Source organism: Aulonocara sp. 'chitande type north' Nkhata Bay, linkage group LG17 (genome assembly GCF_057382095.1).
Source record: "Aulonocara sp. 'chitande type north' Nkhata Bay isolate Kocher_YH1m ecotype deep benthic linkage group LG17, A_spYH_male_GT1.1, whole genome shotgun sequence".
In the NCBI taxonomy this organism is placed as follows: Eukaryota; Metazoa; Chordata; class Actinopteri; order Cichliformes; family Cichlidae; genus Aulonocara; species Aulonocara sp. 'chitande type north' Nkhata Bay.
In genome coordinates, this window is record NC_141360.1 from 7,126,727 (window position 1) to 7,149,511 (window position 22,785).

The 22,785-nt window shown below is 42.4% G+C and overlaps 1 protein-coding gene across 3 annotated transcripts in view; it reads right to left on the minus strand.

Annotated features, from left to right (window-relative positions):
• The window catches only part of kank4 (KN motif and ankyrin repeat domains 4), a 91,176-nt gene extending 71,045 nt beyond the window's left edge, over positions 1 to 20,131 (minus strand). For 2 of the 3 annotated variants that reach the window (XM_086268889.1, XM_086268885.1), the window contains exon 1: positions 17,829 to 18,126. The gene's annotated coding sequence lies outside the window, so the exon portion shown is untranslated. Of the gene's footprint in view, positions 1 to 17,828; positions 18,127 to 20,085 lie in introns of those variants that run through there. The other variant, XM_086268886.1, reaches the window with a different exon arrangement.
• Between the last annotated feature and the right edge of the window lie 2,654 nt (positions 20,132 to 22,785).

Genomic DNA, 22,785 nt, shown 5'->3' on the forward strand with positions numbered 1-22,785 from the left:
CAAGACAACTAAATCTCTAGATTAACAGCAAACACATGAAATTCATCTAGCATTTCTATGCGAATCGGTTAGATGGGTCAAACGTGAACTCTGAGCTAAAGCTAAAATTTGTAGATGTCCGAGTCTGAATTTGTAGAAATCTGAGACAGCCAAACACACAAAGAATAAAGACAGACACAAAAGTTCTGATTCAAGAACCAAGTTTAAAGCGTGGAACCATGCTGGGCTCCACTTTGCAAACCAGTTCAATAATATGTAGCAGATTTTCATTTTTCAGCTCGAATAGGTTCAGAAAAAATTATACATATACATTTACCTTAAAGTTTTTAGCATTTCATTTATTTATTATATATATTTTTGTCCATGTTATTTACAGTGATCGACATGTGTGTGGAGTGGTATGTGACATTTTTTCCTCTTTATTTCATTTTCTTTCACTTGTCCCTTGCACAGCTCATTACAATTGACATGGTTCCGATATGTGAAGCTTTATTTTCCTAGTAGAAGCGCATTTATCCCAGTGAGGGAGTCACTAACTCTTCTGTGTCGACCAAAACACACGCAAAAGCAGAAGACTGAAGTAGAGTAAAGATAGATACCGTACTTTAAATCCTCTAAGCTGAGTGATGGAGGACGTCACAGCCAGTGTTCACTTCCTATCTTTGCCATCTCATCTCCCTTCCTCCTGACCTTTATCAAGAACCAAAATTCAAGAAACACCATAATAAGGAATGTAAAAAATGAATAAGACAGACAGAGTGACAGCTCAGAGAGTGCAAATGAGATTTAGATATTGTTGTGAATATAGATGGGGGGCTGCAGAAGGATGCTGGCCACACATGCCACATTAGGAGGCATGATTATCCATCGGGATTACACTTTAATCAATCTAAAGTACTAGTCCCTGTCTGCCACTGTACTAATCCCATCAAAGGGGGGCTCTTTCTGCCTGTCAGCTTATCCCCTTCCCATTCACCACCATGTTAAACACCCCATAAAGCTGTATGTCAAGCATCAGCTGGGCTTCCGCATGGAAACGTCAGGACCCAGCTGAGCAACACTGGATCCAATCCACCAACAATTCATACAAGATGACAAAAGACAAGATTTCCACATTGTGGGGCAAATTAAATGCTGCAATGTAGTTTAATGTAAAAAACAAAACAAAACGTAAAAACAACATTTGCCTTCATTGTGTTCAAAATGTTTCATTAAAGTCATGAGAGGCAATTTAATTATAGACAAGGTGATGTAGCAATGTAACGCACTTGATCAATTAATCACCTATTAAAAATAATTGATTGTGAATAAAAAGTCATTCATAAAAAGGTCAAACATTTCCTGACTTGAAATATTCCGATAATAGAGTTTCCTGCTTGTTTTTCTTTGTTTCGTATCAGTGTAAGTTAATTGTTTTTGGAATTTGGACTTAACCACATTACCACAACTGAAAATATTTGTAAGTTGAAGCTCTAATAATATCGGCATTGTGTATTTGTGTGTGACAGAACGAAATGCAGAGCCTTTATTTCCAACAAGCTAAATGCATGTAACTGCATACTCACCCACAGGGAGATCAGAGGGAGGCACACATACTCTTTTTAAAAAATAAATCTAAAATTCACTGTCATGGTTTTCTGGTAACTGACTTATCCTGGTTATTTTTGAGGTGCACACCAACAGACAGAATTGGTTTGGAATCTGACGAATGATCCAGCAGCACCAGGGCGATGTGTTTGAATTTAAAAAAAAAAAAAAAACACTGGCAGAATGCCGGAGAAACAAACCTAAACGCATGCATTCATTTCAGTGCGCATGCACGCTGCACTAGTAGGACAGCCTATGTGTTTATGTGTATCTGTGATAAAAACCCCACTCTGGAGTCTTTCATCTCCTCACTGGCAGCTTCACTCTCACACAGCCCTAATGAATGGATGGAGAGAAAGAGCAAAGAAGCAGAGGGAGAAAGAGAGCACGCGATGTGAAAGGAAGATAGAAGCCACTGAGGGGTGCGTAAAAAGAAAGACTTACGAGCTTACGAGCATTCAAGATAAAAATAACCCAGGAGGATGAGGGAGGGAAGGAGGATCATGTTTTCAATGTCGATAAAGAAGGCAGATGAGTGCAAGCCCATGCATAGTGTACACCGACGCATATACAGAAGATACAGGTTAACCATAAATCTACGGGCAGATAAAAAATAGAGATGTGCAGGTTATCTAGACAGCCTCTATCTTTACACAGTAAACAAACACACGGCAAGACGCTCAGATAAAGACGCATCAGGACCGGACTGAAGAGACAGGCTAAATATTACCCATCTGCTCGTTCCTGGTGGCAAATTGGGTTCATTATTCAGGCTAGTTACTTCTCTCCATACTAAACCACAGTTGGCACGCGTGTCCCAGTTGAAATGGTTAGGGCTAAATCTGGGGCTCTGGGTTGTGGCCAAAGTGCTGCACTGCAATGAGAGATTTGAAGAGGCTTAGTCAGCTGCAGACAATGCACAGTGCTCGCATCATGACACAGAAAAACAAAGCGTCAGTGGGTCACTCTTGGTTTCCTTTTGTGCCATGATGCAGGCTGGAAAAGCATGTGTCAACTATAGCAGTCTACTGGGAAACTGCATGGCCACACAAACTGCGATGATAGTAGTAGCATCTGTTCTATAACTGTAATGTTTTTTCCAGTTTTGATGCTAATATGTCAAATGTATAATGCAAGTCTATCTAGAGATATGTCTAATTATATCTTTGGTTTAAAATCTGTGTTGTTTTGTAAAATAATTGTTGATTTCCAGCCTTAATTATGTATGAGGGAAGGTTATTGTTAAATTAATTTTTCAAACTCTAAAAGCATTTTGCCTTTTTAACCTCACAGTGATTTTTCTTTTAGTCCCAAAGTGCTGGAGTAGGTGCCAACGCAACGCTGTGTCCGTCACATCCAAAAATCTCCATATGGCACTGCAAAACCAGCCTAATGAGTAAAACCATGCTTAGCTCTCTGAAGATGTACTTAGAAATGTTGTTGTATTTAATCATAAATGTAAGTCACAGTGATACTTTGACTTGCTTGTAAAGGACCATGACAGAATATTAGGACCACATAAAAAAAAAGAGATTAAAGGCAAAGTAGAAGTTTGACTTTTTTCACAAGATTTTACTCTCAAACGAACATTAATAAAACTCAAATCCTTCTAATATTTTTTTCTAACACTCTTTATTACAAAATTAAAAGTTAGTAGGAAGAATATATTAATAATGCGGGGAACAGGAATATGGACATTGCGCTTTATCATTGTGCAATAAAAATAAAAGCAAACTGCATCCAGGACAGAAACAGCTGCATACTACTTAAACTACTAACAAAACTTCAGCAAGAATCTGCACAGACAACATGCTAACACAAAGCGAGCCAAGAACCCCAAATTACATAAAAGCTGAGTGTAAGCAGACCCCAGCCCAGCAGCCAGAACCAGAACTTCAGTGATGAGCAGTCAGGCTCACAGCCTCCATCTCTACCTGTTCACGGTTTTTATATAGAATCACTATGGCATTCACGTTTATAGCATTTGGGCTTTACTCATTGTACTGAGAAAAGAGAAAGTAATGTAACAAGTAGAGAGAGAGAAATTAAGTAAGGTACTGCATTAATTTTGAGAAAAGTAACAAGTAACATGTAATACATTACTATTCTAACAACCCCAATACTGGTGTTGAGTAAATGGTGCTTAGAGAAACATACATTTGGCTAACTGTGGCAAATAGTAGACACAAAGTCTAACAGTAGTAATGTAACATAATTGTAGCAACTTGAAATGCTAATATAAAAAAAAATATTAAATATCAGATGCTCACTGCATATATTTGTGAAGCGCATAACGATGTGCAGGACAACTGCAAATTCTCCATGCCTCTCTCTGGACAAGTACACTACAGGTTGTCAGTCTGCACCCTGCTCATGAAAGTCTGAAACATTTATTCCATTTTATGGTTACACTAATTCACACTGACAGCTGGCCAAGCTGCTTAATTTGAACAGGAAGGTCTTCTCCATCCATTCCAAATATGCGGTGCAACCAGTGATCATAGTGGCGAGGAAACCAATTTACTCTGAGGTTTGGTACCGGGCTCGGATGAGAGTTTCATTAATGTCACAGAGGAAATACGACAGTGGAGTGACGAAAGGCACATCATCGAGTAGTATGCTGGTGAGACCCGAACCCTCATTAAAGAAGTCAAATATATCAAAGATGCAGATTCTCCTCTCCCTCTCCCTCCTCTTTTCAACCGTCACTGGCGCCTTCTCATCTGCTTCCTCTGTCTATCCCCAGTCTGTCTTTTGGCCTGCTTCCCTTCCTTTATCTCTCTGATCTGATTTGCTGGATAAAAATGGGAAAAAAATGAGCTACCTCAGTGTTTCAGGAACCCATGGCTGACTGATGGAAATATCTGATTTGGAGGCATACATACAGGCAGTCAGAGATACGGGGAAACATGGCCTCTGGAATGCAGTAATGACAATCTCTCTCACTCTTTTTTTTTACCCATTCATTCCTTTAACATCTCTCCACCCAGCTTCTTCCAGCTGACATGGGAGGAGAGCTGAAAGACGGATTTTGTCTCCCACGTCTCATCACCTCTTCCTCATCCTATTCACTCTATGCTTTCTATTTTTCTCCACCATTCCTCTACTTTCTTGCTCTTTCCTCCCCTCCCCTCATTGTTTCTGCATCTTCAACAGGAGCACCATATCATACATCATACGTCTGCCCCCCCCCCCGTCTCCTTTCTCATTATGTCCGTTTTTCACATGCTGCTTACAGTAAACACTCGGCAGGAACCTATCTGTCAAGCAAAATGCTTTCTAGCAGCAGGATGAAAGGCGTGCGGCGCTGATTTGAAATCAGGGGCTATCTGTTATCTGATTGGCTATGCTGTCTGTGTGGATTTTAGTCACCGGGGAGAACAGGGAGATAATGGCACCGTGTCAGCAACTTCTGGCATTCCGCAGGCCGTAAGAAAATGGAAAACGACAGCTAGTCAAACTTTTGAATGTTTATAGAGAGTTTTGGGGGATTTGGTGAAGTGAAATTGGAATTTCAGTTTCTATTTCTTTGTTTTTTACCAAGACACTGGAAAATGAATGCTTACAGTTTCAGTGAGCATCACATTGTGAGATGTCAGGAAAATTTGAATTTATACTGTACAGATCTATGGAGATTATGTGATCCATACAAACTTTCTGGTGTGACTTTGTGGCTGAATCTTTGTTGTTCCTGTACAGTTAAACCACAGTGACGGCCATCATTTGTTCATAATCACAGCTAATGTTCACACACAGCTCATCAGAGAGCTGTCTGTGAACTTTAGATCTTCATATCTTTCTAACTGCAGTTGGCCCGGTTTGTGCCTGAGCATCCACGGCTACGAGTGCGCCAACGCGCTCTTGCAGATCACTATTTTTGTCTTGCAGCTTAATAAAATAATTTCCCTTTCGAATAGTGAATTAAAGCTGTAATTATTTGTTGCTGGCAACCTATTTGCTTTCATGAAGAGCTGTTTAACTAACCCCTAATTTTAGCCTGTCCTTAATCCCTTTATCCTTTGATTTTGTTTGCTGCCAAAACATTTTTTAAAGGATGTCATTTGGATTCAATCTCTACTGCTAAGTATATTTGGAGGAGCTGGCTTTAAAAATGAAAAGTGGCTTCAAACACTTGGCCCTGAGTGACAGTCAGAAAAGGCCCTTGCGGATGCAGTCCTGCTGATTAGAGTTATTCATGGCGGGTGTGCCTGTTCAAGTGCTGCAATCTTGCCTGATTGTGTCACAGTGACACCTGTGCCTTCCCCGCTCCCCCTCGCCACACACTGCTGACTTGCTTTTTGAAGTCTGTGCTGAGGTTCCACATATCAGGGGCATTAGTTGAATTTGGGGATACTGAGGGCAGTAAATGATACTCCAGCCGCGTCCTTTAAATTTCCCCTCTTTTTCCACAGTGCTTGGAAAGGGAGTGCTTCATCAGAAGCAGATCTATACATTTGTGAAAGGCAAACATCGAGCGGCAGCTTAAGAATTCCCAGCACAGTTTTCTACACATATCTGATAAGCCTAATGTTACTACAGCAGCAGGTTTCCTTTGATCTAAAGCTTCGATTTCCCTGCCTCTTACCTGTTGCCTGCCAGCTGTTGATGTTCTGCCTGCCAAGTCTGCTGTGTTTGTTAGCCTGATCCTGCCGCCTGTCACCGAATCAAAGTGTTACTCACTATGAACTGCCACTATTTCTGAGCTAATGTGACAGGCTATTCGACCTGTGTATACATGAAGCCATGTTTGCCTCTAACACACATTTTTTTCCATTGATTGATCGCGTATATGGAAATTTTAAATGGTCTTTTTTTGCCATTTTTTATTTACTAAGTATTTTTTGTCGCCCCTGAGAGTTAAATTAAATTTTATAAGTTGTATGCAATCTTGATTTTCTCAAAATTCAGTGGGAATACAGGGGGAGCTCTTGTATTGTGGCTAAAATGATGCTATCCATGACTAGCAGACACATTTTGCCCTAATATGACGTTTTGGCATGTACGCGTGAGCCAGATGTGTCCCAAAAACCACGAGCCAGACTTGACCTGGGTCATGGAAGGTGTGCCTAAATGTGACAAAACACCTGACAGCTGGTCTATAACAGGTGAACCTGTGGTCAAGCCCCAGAAGCTGGATTACTTTGAGTCAACACAGTCAATCAAGGTCAAATGTGGCCACTAGAAAAACTTCAGACGTGGGGACACATTTGGCCCAAACATTCAATGCTATGTGAGAAGAGAACGCTGAGTAAACACTTTTTGAACAAAAGTATCCGCTTGTTTTGTGACTGGGGGAAATAAGTGTTTTAGCAGTTCTGGCAAAATGCTGATAGGAGCTGAAACGCACAAACGCACACTCAAAGGTGGGGGAGATGGCCAAGGTTGAGGCTCATTAAATCCCACTCATGCAGCAGCTCCAATGAGGACAAACACCCTGCAAAACCGACAAACTCACACGAGAAATTTTCTGACCGCAATGAACGCACACAAACACACCTCTAACATCTCATGGCTTATGCATGCGTGTGTGTAAATTAACACTACATACATCAGCAGTGTGATTTCACACGTTCATACACAACCATAAACTCACATACAGTGCATGCAGCACCAAAGCATTCATCTGTTGATCTGCATTCCAAAGTTTCATGTAACTTATTATGGGATGTGAAGGTGGGAAGAACATCAAACAACTGTTCTGAACACACACACACACACACACACACACACACACACACACACACACACACACACACACACACACACACACGTTGGATTCTTTTACACAGAAAAACTCTTCAATCTCACCTGCTACCCATCATCTCACTTCTTCTTTATCCCATCTTTGTTTCATCTATGCCTTTCATCTTTACTCCTATAACCTCAAACGTGTCAGTTTTTAACGCCAGGGGAAAGCGATATGTACATTAGACACAACATGAGGTGAGCCTGCATCTGTAATCTGTACGTGTGTGCCAGTGTGTGGGGCATAGCTAGAACAAGAAGATGGAGAACAGAGAGGGTGGAAAAGGCATAAGGACAATTTTCTCTTTGGCTTGCAGACAAGAGGCATAAAATTTTCATTAGAAAGATGAGTCGTTAGATAGAGAAAGCATGTGTTGTGGTTGTCCTGAGAGTAGTGTTGGGGATTTCGAGCACAAGACAGACATAAAAACCATCGCTCGGTTCTCAAAGGTTCACAGAAGCGTACTCTCAAACACTTGGAGGCGTTGCACGTTCACATTCAGAAACTTCTGTGACAAAACAAAGAAAAACTGACTTAAAAGCCCACACACCTGCAGGCATGGTGGAAGACACAAGCAGCAGGAGAACACAAATGCAGATAACCTTTAAATGAATGGAATCTATATATAATGTGTAACAAAGAGGGAGATATCTTAGATGTGGATCTATTCATCAAACGCATACTCTGAGAAATAACAAGAAGACTGACATGTCTCTGACATCTGCAGTGCCACGCTGCTGCTGCTGCTGTTTCTTGCCAACAGGAAGCATGGGTCTGCTGCCACTGCAGTTATGCAAATGGAAGATACCAGTTGTGCCTGGTTTAAAGTGCCTGCAACAGTGGTGTGTGTTTGAAAATTTGTTTTTTCTCCAGGATCTCATTTTTTTTTCTCCCCAAATAACTGTCCATAATCCAAAGATACTGAGCTTGAAAAGTAGCTAACCATGAACACAGTGACTGTAGCTCAGGAGGTAGAACAGGTCATCTACTAATTGGGAAGCTGGTGGTTGAATCCCTGGCTGCTCCAGTCTGAATGCCAAATATCCCTGGGCAAGATGCTAACCTCAAGTTGCTCTCCGATGAATCCATTGGAGTGTGGCTGGGTGTGAATGTTACACAGAAAGCACTTAAGCATAGAAAAAATAGCTTGTATGAATGGGTGAATGAGGCATGTTGTATAAAGCACTTTGAGCGATTGGGTAGAATGTGCAATATGTAAGAACCAGCCAACAGTTAACTTTGCAATCTTCTAAGGAAAAATTAAACTCTGATACTCTTCCACATATTCAAATCATGTGCAGTTGTGGTTAGAAGTTTCCGTACACTCATCAGGGTTTAATCGGCTATTTATAAAAAAAAATACAGAGTCCAGGATCATCGGTTTAAACAACTGTATGTGTGCCAAGGTCTGGAAGAAGATCCAAATTGTCACTGTCAGATGAGAGGAAACTGGTTAGGATGTTTAGAAACAGAAACATTGAGCTACTTAGCCACAATGGCATGTTCAGAGATGGAAGGTTAGCCATTCAAACCTAAGAACCAGTTGGTACCAACTGTACCAACGGTCAAGCAGTTTTGCTGTTAGGTGTGCTGGTACATTGTACAAAGTGGATGGAATAATGAAGGATGGGGACTACCAACAAAATCTTCAACTTCACCTGAACACAACAGCTAGATGGTTGAAATTAGGCGTTTCTGGTGTGTGACAATGATCCCAAACACAACTCAAAATTGGTTTTGGACAAAGTTTTTGGAATGGCCTTACCGAGGCCCCATTCTCAACCTTTCTTGAAAATTTGTGGACTACGCATAAAAGCTAGGAAGATGTCAGAAAACCAACGAATTTAAATGCAACCTACCAATTCAAATATTTGCCAAATATCCAGACAGAATTATAACTTGCTAAGGTAACCAGATATTAGTCAGGCTGTATATATATATATATACTTTTGATCCCGTGGGGATGTATGCTGTACAGTTATTCCACCTTGTAAAAAGAATGGTTCAAAGATATCATTAAAAGCCAAGAATTACCATCAAATTTATGCCCATGATGAGTGCATGTAAACTTTTGACCACAACCGTATCCTTCCATATACTCTTCTACTGCATAGCTGTGGTTTGCCCATAATCCCTCATCATCATTCATGCTGTCAGCAAGAGCAGTAGGAGTCAATGTAATTCAGTTAGCAAGCTCACATGGAACAAACTTGTGGATGCAGAGTATACAGACAGCTGATAATTGAAGTCTAAACACTGGTCGCATCACTCAATGTAAGCATACATTAAGTGCAGCACAGTGAAGGCTGTGAAGTGACGGCAATGAACTTCTATTTGAGGAAAACATATAATCACAGCCTTCAGGTGGCTGATTGGGTGGGACTGAGATCCATGACATGCTCGAAAGGTTCAGAGCAAGCTTTAAATATACGGTACTTGCTTGTAAGCATTGCCCATACACAGGTAAATGCAACTGCTTTTATACAAATCAAAGGAAAAGGTTTGTATAAAAGGCATTTATATAAAACATGCAAATGCCAGTAATGCCACACACTTTCATGCCCCTTTTACACATCTGGCCAATTACAGGTTAATGTGGTGGCATCAGTAATTGCAAACTGAGTGGTAAAGCAGTGCATGCGCTGCACAGACAGCTTCACTAGAGCACTGTACTGCAAATTATGCAATGCAATCAAAGGCCAATTCATGTTTCAGAGAGTAGAGTGTGTCACGTGATAATAGCAGCTGAACTTCAGTGGATGGAAAGCTTTGCTCTATCTCAGTGTCTACTGTGCACACCAAAAACACAATCCTCCCAAGAACTTCACAGTGCATCCACACATCTTATAAGTAAATATTCTGAACAACAAAACATTATTCCTTGATTAGAACACACATGAGCATAAAGTCATGCATACACAAAACCTTGGCCTTTCACAGGGAGTGGTTACTTCTAACAACACTCCAACAGGAAGTTCCTGCCTCCTGCATCCAGCCAATTAAAACACAGTATTTGGCAATGAAATTTCCATTAAGGAAGTCCCACGTTCCCTTCAGCAGTCTTGACTCCACTCACGACAGACTCTGTTTTTTCCTGCCTGTCAATGCCAGGAATCCATTAAGAATCAGTGGTGGGGATACTTAAGGGAGGGAACAATGTAAGGATGGACAAAGCCATTGTTGGTCCTTGAGAAATGTCCTGCTGGTTTGAACCTTGAATCTTTACCTGAAAATCCATCTGTATGTTTTTTCACTTTTTATCACAAGGTAAGTACATCATCAACGTCTGAGGGGGTGAATCTAAAATGCAAGTGCCTAAGTTTGATAATCGCTTTAAGCATTTACTTATAATATGATCACATTATAAGGTATTTTGTTTAGAAAGCTCTTATTGCTGCCAGCTGTGTTGTAATGACTTGAAAACTTCTGTTTCCTTTCTGATAACATTAGAAACCTTATCCCCGGGCTTGTTCGCAGTCCGTACTAGCAAATACAGCACAATTAAAAATATGGGTAAGTATTTGGTGAGGTGGGTGGAGGACAGCGGTGCCGTGAAACGCTTTGAATGTGTCGTCTTGCTGAAAAATGAAAACCAGGGCCAGTGTCCCCCACTCACCCCGAAAACCAAAGAACAAGAACAAGCCTTGCTGTATTGTTCCTCTGATCTCCACAGTCCCACTCAGCAAAGAACTGCAGCCCACCTCAGTGACCCCTGTCCAGCTAAACTCACCCACTCAGGCATCCACCATGGAAACTCTACAAAAACACACACACCATTGTGAAGCTCAGTAACAATACTCGCATAACCCATTGTTTTTCCAGGACTGGACTAATTCCTGTTGCCATATATCTATGAAAAGATTATATTACAAAAAAAAGATCATCTTAGGAATAATGTTATTTAAATTTTAACAACAGCTTGAAACCCTTTCAGATCTCAGTTTGAAACTGACATCACCATGACACAGATATAAAAGAATAAACAGAGAAAGGAATCAAACAAGGAAAGTTAAAAGCAGGTTCTTTAACACAGCTACTGTCACAACATGCATAGGAAGGGGTGGTCAGGTATGACTGTCAGCACAAAAGAAAGCAAAGCATAAACGTTAGATGTCTGATGAATCACCAGCTTTCTGCAAAGCACTGAATCTGTTGCAGATTGCCTTGATCACCAAAAAGAGGCTCTTCAATGTGTGGAGGGAGTTGCACTGGAAATACAAATACCAGACTTTAATCGCTAATAATCTGCATCTGCACAATATCCCAGCAAAGCATAAAACAGCTAATGGTGGATTTATCCAGGGATGTGATACTCTGTGATGGAGTGATGGTGACCAATGAGTCGCGCCTGTAAACAGACGTTGATACGAATAACACTGATCTGAACGGCTTCAATTAGTTTACCAAAAGACCCACACTGATAGAGCAAATTGTTTCAGTCTGTAGTTAGACTGCTCACAGATCTACACCAGCAAACATGCCTTTAAGCACAAAACGTGCTTTCAGGGCAAAGAAAGAAATCTGCCTACCTTGGCGCTGACTTCATGGCTGGCTTGTGTCCAAAAATGGTCTGGATCCACCTCAGCCAATTCGTGAACGTCTGCGGCCAAAGTGCTGACTTCTACAAAAGTCTCCATTTTCAAAGTTGATAAAGTTGCACATTTTTCATTTTATTTGTACTTTCAAATCCTTTTTTTCTCTTTTCTTTTTTTTTTTATGGGCACGTCTGAATTTTTAATGCATTTGTTCTTAATCTGTTCACAGCAGCACTCCAGATGAACTCTGCTACTAAAGGCAGCTGAAGTGCTAACTCATCTAAACTTTTGCAAAGAGTTATTGTTTTGTAAAATAGTGCAGTCTGTGCACAGCTGTGGTTTGCAGATCAGAAATGCTGAGGGCACAGAGTATACACACACCTCTGGCCCTTTGTGAACTTTACCTTCTGCTGACTCTGATAGCAGGGAATACACCTCCAGCGTCAGGATGTCAACACGCTGCGAGAGAGCGCTCAGAAAGCGTGGCACAGCTGAGGAATAGTATGTCAACAGAGAATGAGATTAGTAGTGCTGTCCCTGGGCGTTCATTCAGCTGGTGCATGTGTGTGTGCGTTCTAACTCTTAGTGCTTGTGTACTGTATCAGTGTGTATTCTCAGCAAGGGGTTTTTGGCTTCTTTGACTGCTTAGGAGTCCCTCTCCCTCCCACAGCAGTGCTAAGAAGCCCTAAAGCTCCTTACCCACAACTCTGCCACTTGTTTGATGAAAGCACATCTTTTTTAAACACTTTGAATACTGTGGACATAAAAAAAATCAACTTTGTGCCCCCCTGCATTGGCTTAACCTCAAACACGCATAAAAGGAAGTGTTTTTGACAGCTCACACAAACTCAACTGATTCTTTTTGTTTTTGTTCCTGGCTCTGTTTTGTCTTTGCATTGCATTGTTTGCTACAGTATGAAATTAGACACCCTTATCCTTTTAAGCAATCAACTTGATGCACACATTTGTACACAAACACGCACACGCTGTGTGGGCCAACAAAGACATTTATGGGTTTGGTGAAGTCTTCGGAAAAGTCAATGGAACACAAGGCGGGTCTGGGCCCACGCTGGAGAGTCGGCCCAGTGGCAGAATGGCTGCTGTGTTGCCTGGGATTACTCCTTATCCCCTACCCAACCCTGTTGCTGGTCACTGGTCAGTTTTTTGTTTCCTGTTCTCATGCTGTCCTCCTATAGCCCAGCATGAGTAGAGGCCTCTTTTTTTCCTCTTGTACTTTCCCATTGTAGTGTACATTTCAGTGTTTTTTCTGTAATGCTACCGTTCTCTGACTTGTATCCTCATGTGATGTCTGTGTTGTGTGTGTATGGTCGGGGGGCGGGTTCATTCCACTGCAGGGCAACCTGCCACTGCATGTGGCAAATAAAATTTGAACTTGAACTTGGATGTGAAATTCTGGAGAACATAAACCACATGGGAGCACCGGGCACACAGCCAGGGCACAGACTGGTATCTACTGGCACCCGCTAACTTCACGCACACTCCACTCCCACCATGCGCTGCTCTACACACACCAGACCCGCACACACATCACTGCGATGACGCTGTGAGGGATTCGTGTCGTGTGCTGTGTGAAGTATTTTGAGCTGCTTCTTTGTTTGGAAGCTATCTTCAGAATAATAAACTGAAATAATTATCATCACGACCATCACGTACACAGACCCAGACAACACGACAGGGTTGCTGAGGAAAGAAAAGCATAGCATGATTTTGTTCACGGTTCCATGTGTTTGCTCTGCATAAGAGCAGCAATGCTAAATGCTCACTGAAGTGGCTACACATTCTGGGTGGGCTCAGGGTCTCTGTGTGTGTGTGTGTGTGTGTGTGTGTGTGTGTGTGTGTGTGTGTGTGTGTGTGTGTGTGTGTGTGTGTGTGTGTGTGTGTGTGTGTCTGCTTTAGTGCTTCAATAGACTTTCCATCAGATTAAGCTGCTGAGGCCTTCCTTTACAGTTCTACCTACGGCTTGGTCTCTAATGCGTCTGGTTTCCACTGTAAGACCAAACTTGGCCAGTTTACCCTTCAAGCTGTTTTTAGTTCACCCCAGAAAATGTAAATGTACGACCCCAATTCCAAAAAGTTTGAGATGCTGTGCAACGTGTAAATAAAAACAGAGTGTACAGATTTTGAGATCTCCTGGAACCATATTTTATCCACAGTAGAACACAGAAAACATATCAAATGTTTAAACGGATACATTTTGCTTTTATATGAAAAATATTATCTTGTTTGGTATTTGATGGCAGTGACACGTCTCAAAAAAGTTGAAAAGGTGGTGAGAAAAGACCGGCAAATGAAGTAGACCTAAGCTAGAGGAACATTTTGCAGCTAACTGAGTTAATACCCTTCATATTCATGAAGCAGATGTGAGGAAGCAGTTAAGAGTCTGAATGCTCGAAAAGCTCATGGCCCAGACGGTGTGTCACCTGCCACCCTCAGACACTGTGCAAACGAGCTGGCCCCAGTGTTTTCTGGCATTTTCAATTCCTCACGGCAGGAATTGCCTGCTTCAAGTCCTCTACCATAATCCCTGTCCCCAAGAAACCAAGGATCACTGGATTAAATGACTACAGACCCGTGGCTCTGACATCTGTGGTCATGAAGTCATTTGAGCGCCTGGTTCTCTCCTACCTCAAGACTCTCACGGCCCCCCTCCTGGACCCCCTGCAGTTTGCATACAGAGCCAACAGGTCTGTAGACGATGCTATTAACATGGCTCTACACTTCAACCTGCAGCATCTGGACTCCCCAGGAACCTACGCCAAGATCCTGTTTGTGGACTTCAGCTCTGCCTTCAACACCATCCTTCCAGACCATCTCCAAGGCAAGCTTTCCCAGATGAATGTGCCTGATCCCATCTGCCGGTGGATCACTGACTTCCTGACGGACAGGAAGCAGCATGTGAGGCTGGGAAAGAATGTCTCGGACTCCCGGACCATCAGCACCGGCTCCCCTCAGGGCTGTGTTCTTTCTCCTCTGCTCTTCTCCCTGTACACCAACTGCTGCACCTCCACCCACCAGTCTGTCAAGCTAATCAAGTTTGCAGATGACACCACCGTTATTGGACTCATCTCGGACGGGGACGAGTCTGCCTACAGGAGGGAGGTTGAACGTCTGGTGTCCTGGTGCAGCCACAACAACCTGGTGCTGAATGCCCAGAAGATAGTGGAGATTGTTGTGGACTTCAGGAAGCACACAGCCCCACTCCCCCCCATCATCCTGACTGACACCCTCATCACCTCTGTGGACTCATTCCGCTTCCTGGGTACCACCATCACCCAGGACCTGAAGTGGGAGCCCACCATCACCTCCGTCATCAAGAAAGCCCAGCAGAGGATGTACTTCCTGAGGCAGCTGAAGAAATTCAACCTGCCAACACGGACGATGATGCAGTTCTACACCGCAATCATCGAGTCCATCCTCACCTCCTCCATCACCGTGGGGATGTCCCTGATAGTGGCTCCAGCCACTATCAGGGACAAACAGAGACTGCAGCATGTTGTGCGCTCTGCTGAGAAGGTGATTGGCTGCAGACTCCCATCTCTGCAGGACCTGTACACCTCCAGGACACTGGGGCGTGCAGCTCAGATCACAGCTGACCCTTCTCCCCCTGGACACAATCTGTATTTTTATGTTTATTTAAGCGTTATCTGATAGTATGTTTTGCACTAAGTACCGCAGCAATTTCCTAATGTTGTAAACCTGCTCAACATTTGGCAATAAAACCCTTTCTGATTCTGATTCTGATTCTAAACTGGCAACAGGTCAGTAATATGATTGGATATAAAATGAGGCAGCGTGTATCAGAAGCAAAGATGGACAGAGACTCATCAATCTTCACATTACGAAACAATTTCAGAATCATGTTTATCAATGTAAGCATGATTCTCATCATCTAGGGTACATAATATGAATATCTTCATAAAGGCCAAGGCTGAAAATCAATACTGGATGCCTGTGATCTTCGGGCCTTCGGGTGACACAGCATTAAACACGGGCATGATTCTGTGATCATGCAAACACAGTTTATGGTGCCATTCACACATGCAGGCTAAACCTCTGTCATGCAAAGAAGTAGAAGTCACAAGTGGCCGGAAAGGTCACAGTCTCCTCTGGACCAAAGGTCATTTAACATGGACTGTGAAAAAGTAGAAAACTGCTCTGTGGCCAGATGAATCAAAATGTGAAATTCTTTTTGGAAAACATGGGCACCATCAGTGCTGAAGGTTACATGAAAATGTGAGGTTTAAGATCAACACATGCTCCCATCCTGATGTTGTCAGTTTCAGGGAAGGTTTTGTATATTTATATTAAACAGCAGCACAGACATTTACAAACTGCTGTTAAAAAAATAGATGCTACAGAGGCAAAAATGGCTCAGAGTTTATGAGTTTTGCAGATTATTGCATTTTGTTTATATTTACATTTTACACAGCTTCACAACAGCCTCATAGGGAAACTCTGGCGATCATCAAAGCCAGCAGGATTCTTCCTCAGGGTACCATAGATGTCTGTCTGAGTTTTCATGGGAATCCAACAAATAGCTGTTGAAGAATTTCAGCAGACACTCCCAATCAAAGAACCACGCTGCTATGATCCGACTGCGGGTTATAGATATCAACAAAACATGTTCTGTGTGCTGTTAGTATTTGTTTTGTTTATGTTAAATATGCATGCTTTTATTTTACGTCTTAGATATTCAACATTTGGATTTTTTTTAATGTTATTTAGCAGTCTCTCGGCTAGCTTGAAAACACTACAAACCCCTCTGTGTGGAGAAAGTTCTGTTAGACTTGAGATGACAAAACTGCTTCCAGCTGTACTAGAAAGCCTTAAAAATGAATGACGACTGAGCTTAAAAAGGCAGTTCTGCTTGCTTTCATTTCCTGAAAAGTTGGCATTTCACAGATACACGGTTCCATCAGACAGTGTCAATTTGCAAATCGCACATCAAGGCATCGTTACACCGAATGACTCTTACAGCCACCAGCCTCTGAGCTGGTATGACTCACCTCTCTGAACCTCCAAGGAAATCACACTGACACACACAAACACAAACACAGAACACGCACACATACACACGCAAGGACTAAATGCAGGTCAGCTGTATCTCTGAGGACAATGTGTGTTATGTGCTAACAACCGCGTGCCCTTTCACCTGAGCGACGGAGTAGAAATCCAAAAGTCAGTAAATGCAGCATATAGCACACACATACACACACAAAGTGGTACCCTGCAAACATGCCCCGCGAAATAGGAACTTTTTGCCTTTTTAATGTTGTGTAGCTGCGGTTAGCCATCCAACCATGGCCAATGGTCTGTGGCAGGCAAGCAGAGCAGTGACCAAGACTGTGAATACAAGCAGACCATAAGAGAGCAGAGAGAGGGAGGGAGAGGGCAGGGAAGGGAAAAGCAAAGAGAGGCACACTGAATGCAGAGGCAACCAAGCAGAAGTTGCATATATGATCACTCCGAACAACAACCATCCTTCGCTTTTACTCCTTCTGACCGGCCACTGACTAGTTACAGCACTTCACCACAGCGTGCTTATATTGTAACCCCACACATATGTGCACATGTCAGGCTCCAGCTGAAAGAGGTTAGCTGGAGCAGCAGTGAGTTTTACTGATGCTTGTCCTTGCTAACAAAACACTTCAGAGGAAGAATCAGCAGGTAGGAGGAGTAATGATAAACAAAGAGATATCATTTGTTAGCACAGATGTATGTGCATGCCCGGACTGCTTCATCTGATTACAACACAGACACTAAGAGATCCATAAGCTCAGAGAGAAGCCCAGAATAAATATAATCAGTTGATCAAACACAACATGCTAAAAAAACGTGTTCTCAAGTTGCCAAGCACCGAACCTGGAAGACCAGGATGCACCAGGGGACAAATGCACGTGAAAAACAGTCAAACGGAGAGAAATCTATCTTTCCCTTACCTCAGCAGCTGCTTGTGAAATCCTTTGTGATGGAAAAAATGTAGTAGCGGGGAACAACAAATGTCAGTTTAAGAAGAACTGCTATCGAGCCCCACTTTTATGTCTTTGCAGGGTGGTGTATATTTTATATCTCTATCAGCCAAATGCAAAGTCTCGGGTCCGTTAGGAAGGTGCTCCGTCTGCCTCTGTGGGTTTGTGTAAATATATATATATATCCTTAGATGGCGATGAATAATGGTGAGTGAAAGCAGAGTACTACGCTAGGAGGCAGACAGACTGGCTGAAACAGGAGAGCAGTGAGAGTAGAGAGCAGACTGAGTAGGATGGAAGTTATTGCCTCCCAACATCAGAGCGGCTGGGCTGGATACACCCACCTCCTCGGCATACATCAAACGGGATTCGCTCAGATGCTCACAAGTATACACAGAGAGAGAGAGAGCGAGAGAGAGAGAGGGATCCTATGTGCAGCCTGAGATCTGATCAGATCTGATATATGCAAATATCCATCCATGCAGAGTTATGCACACATGCATACTTATAAAGGGTAGCTTTAACTTACTTTCACTGACACGCTTACACATTAAACTACTTTCTGTGTGAGAAATAAAGTGTTGATGTTAACAGTTATAGTCATAGTGTAGCAGATTTACATATCCATCCATTCTCTTCTGCTTATCCTTATAAAACCCTCTCAGACAGGATGCAAAACATGTGAAAAGTGAGAAGCGTAGCTGTTCACTTATGCTTGTGTTTTTGCTTTTTTCAGATCGCGCTCCAGTTTTTCTTTGTTCCAACTGCTCTAAGCTGAAAGAAAAGTCTCTGTTTTTCATCGCATTTCTGAGTACATGTGTGCACACAAGTGTAGCAGACTTGGACATGCTTCTCATTCTTGGAGTTCACCACTGCCTGTCGTTCAGCATGCTTTCATTTTCTTGAGAGAGAACCAGGCTGGAGGCTGGAGGAGGGGGGCTGTTTTGTCTCATGGGCTTTAAGCCCGCCACACCACCCACCTGTACCGCTCCAGCCACTAGAGCTTTGGGCCTCGTGGGACAAGGCCAACCTTGATAAAGGCCACTTGCATAATTCAAGCACCTCATTGCTCAAGTTCTTGTAAACTTGGTTCATAAACAGTACCTGAATGTGTCACATCCAGGTAAAAGAGAAGCTTTTTGTCCTTAGCATTGTTCCTCGAGTCATTTTTTTATGCCTTCTAAAAATGGAAAGTCTCTCCGGTGAGAGAGAGTATTGCCACCAACGTTTCACTGCACAGATCTCTCCAGTTATCGCATTCAGCGTCTGAAATACCGGAAATAAAGCCCTGCGTACATTTGACCCTTCAGCATACAGCAGCTTGACACGTGGGTGACCTAGCAATGCCCTCTTTATAAAATTCTGTTATAAGGAGGTGATGAGAGAAGGGAAACACACTAATCCTCCTGAATGTGAGTCTCCTGGTTAGGATTTAAATGGTGAGTGAGAGAGAAAGCATATCCAACACCTCCCCTCCCCGGCCCTCCTTCTGTAATCTAAAGAGATCACTAGCTGCTTGTTTGATCTGTAATGAAGTCACACCACAAGAGTGATTTAGGATAAACTGAACCCACTTTAAGTGAAGTGTGAGACTCTGGTAGGCTACAGTAAGTTAATTAAGAGGTTTGCTATTAAAGCTACCTCAGAGCTGGAGACTGAAGAGTATTTTGAGCCATCAGACTGAAGGATGGCGATGGCATCATCATCTACAGTCCCACAGGAAGTCTTAGCACCCCTAAAGTACTCCCATCCACTACTGCATCAGCATCCTCACAGCAACATCCCTCCACCATCAGCGTGAAAGCCACTGAGGTTTTCTGGAAGCTGAGGCACAGCAGCTCAGTGTCCATCGGTACGTTGCTGCTGACCAAGCAACCACTCTTCAGCAGCAGCAGCAGCTGTAACAACAGCAGCAGCAGCGGATCGTCCAGCCTTCATAGCGTCGTACTGACAAATGCCTGCACTGACTACGTGCATGGATGAAACGAAACACCATGTCTGTGCGGTTTTAAGGTGATGCGATCCTCTCTATATCGTTAAAAAAAAAACAACCCAAAAAAACACGCCAGCCAAAGCACTCCATAATACTGTAAAAGCAAAACAGTGCAACTGATACAAATAAGCTGTAAAGAAGATTAAACTAGACGCACTCGCGGCCCGGCTATTCGGGCAGATTTAGGTTTATCAATTAACGCTGCAAGCAGGGGAAACGTAAACAGTGTCTTACCGTCACAGTCGCGGAGGGATAGCCTCGGAGACTGTCAAACGATGAGATGCTCCGGTGAAGGAGGGAATGATACTGCTGGACAGATCGACCTCCGTTCGGCTGGATAATGTCGCCCCCTGTTGGTGCAAAGTGGGAAGTGCCTGTACAATAAGCGTTTTGGTTTCTCTCCCTGTTTATGTATTATGTATACATGTAAATGGATTCCTTAAATATAATTATGAACAGCTGGTGTGGGACAAGCTTCGTTATTAAACAAAAGTCCACAAATATACTTTGCTTCCACAAAAAAAATAGTTTCATTTTAACAGCTGCAAACTATGAACTTCCGTTTACTTTTTTCAAAATAAAAGAAGAACTGGCTAATGAAAGTCGGTGGTTGCCATGTTCTTGCTTAGGATTTTAGTAGGACACTTTCTTGGTTTGTTATCTACGACTTTAAATGGTACGTGCAAAAATCTCATCCCCACTCAAGCTAAACTAACTCACTTAATCCCAGAAAATCAACCCCGGTTGTCTGGTGGCAGTGATTTCCTAACTCGGAGGACTACAGATTTCCTCTGTTGTGCCAAAAAGTGATCAACCGTCAAAAAAGGTCAGATCTGGTTCAATTCTATATGTTTTTTATGCGTAATAGCTTTGCTTATATTGTTAATAGACTGTAGTCGCTGTATAACATTAAAAAAAATGCCTGTCTGCAAGTATCTTTGACTCGATTATTGTAATTACATTATAATCAATCCATTCCTTTTTAGCCACTTAGAATATCTTTATAGAACTGGGATGTTAAACTTGCTGCAATTTCTGCTTTCCAGATCTCTCTTGGAAAAGGGCATTTTTAATGTCAGACACTTTTTACCTGCTTGAAAGTGACTCTTATATATATGAAAGTCACTTTTTATTGCAGCTTCTACCTTGTGACAGGATTTTGGTTCTGTCTCACAATGACTTGATATCATTAACAAGAGCACAGCACAACAGCCGATAGGCCCAGAGTTCAGTTTTATGAGCGTTAATATGCAAACTGCCATGACCATTCATCAGTGGCATGAGTACCATTCACAGAGAATTGGAGAATAGCCACAAACAGCGCTGTAAAATGGTGAAGTAAGGCCCTGTCCTTGCTTCAGAGATGGTCATTCCCTTTTCATGTAAATGACCTCCTTGCCTCCATGTCCATAATGGTCTGGGATAACCAGGAATCCTTCAGCTTCCCTGCCCTGTATTAGCCTAAGAATACATCATTCACCATCTTCACCATCCAAGGTATGGACATTGAGGCTGTGGACAGCTACAGGTACCTTGGTGTTCATCTGAACAATAGACTGGACTGGATTCATAACTCAGACGCCCTCTACAGGAAAGGGCAGAGCAGGCTGTACCTGCTGCGGAGACTCAGGTCGTTTGGAGTGGAGGGCCCACTCCTGAAGAAATTCTATGACTCTGTTGTGGCTTCTGCTATCTTTTATGGCGTGGTCTGCTGGGGCGGCAGCATCTCTGCTGGGGACAGGAAGAGACTGAACAGGGTGATCCGAAGGGCCAGCTCTGTTCTAGGATGCCCTCTGGACCCAGTGGAGGTGGTGAGTGACAGGAGAATGGCGGCTAAGCTGTCATCCCTGATGGACAACATCTCCCACCCCATGCAGCAGACTGTGACAGCACTGAGCAGCTCCTTCAGTGGGAGACTGCGGCACCCACGGTGTGGGACGGAGAGATTTCGCAGGTCTTTCCTCCCCACTGCTGTCAGACTCCATAATAAAGACTTTAACTGATCAAGCACACACATCCATACATATGCAATAATACTAAGTGCAATAATCCTTTCTGTCATCGTTGTATTTTTACTCAGTTGTATATAGTATTTGTATTTGTATTCTATTTTTATCTTATTGTATATTTATTCTATTTTATTCTACTGTATATAGTATTTTATTTTATTCTATTCTGTACAGTTGTGTACTGTATTTATTCTTATTGTATTCTAATTTTTGCCTCATAACTTTTGCACTGTCCACTTCCTGCTGTGACAAAACAAATTTCCCACGTGTGGGACTAATAAAGGTTATCTTATCTTATCTTATCTTATCTTATCTTAAAGTGTTGTGATTGCAGTCATTGGGCATCAGTGGTTCAGTGATCATTGATCAACGGCCTATTGTTAGTCATTAGTGGGTGTTTTCAGTCATCATGCAAATGAACTGCTTATAATGGTGGGGAAACCTGCAGTCAGCTGAAAACGTCACTTTGATGGAAAATGAAACGTTTTTCCCACTGAAAAGTACCTCCAGATCAACAGATTCAACTTTGTGGGATTTTCTTACCTGGATGACTGAGCATAATTCATAACTTACTGTTATATAACTATACTATTATAGTCTCGTGGGGGTTTTTTTTCCAGGTAATTAATAATATTTTTTTCTTTTTCTTTTGCTGTTGGACCCACTTTTGTTCATACTCATTGGTTTTTACTTAATGATTTTATATTGTCTATATAAACATCCGATTCCATGTTAACCGTTGTTCTGTAAATCGCAATTTTTTTGTTGGGTCAGATATATAAAGTGTGAAGAGGATTCAAGAAATATATAGTGCAGTCTCCCAAATTATACCTCTTATACAACAGACCAGCTTCAGCTTGTCTCAACTTGAAATTTGAAACCTCTGTGGCCCTTGGCTTCCATGGAAGCCTTGATGAGTTGTATA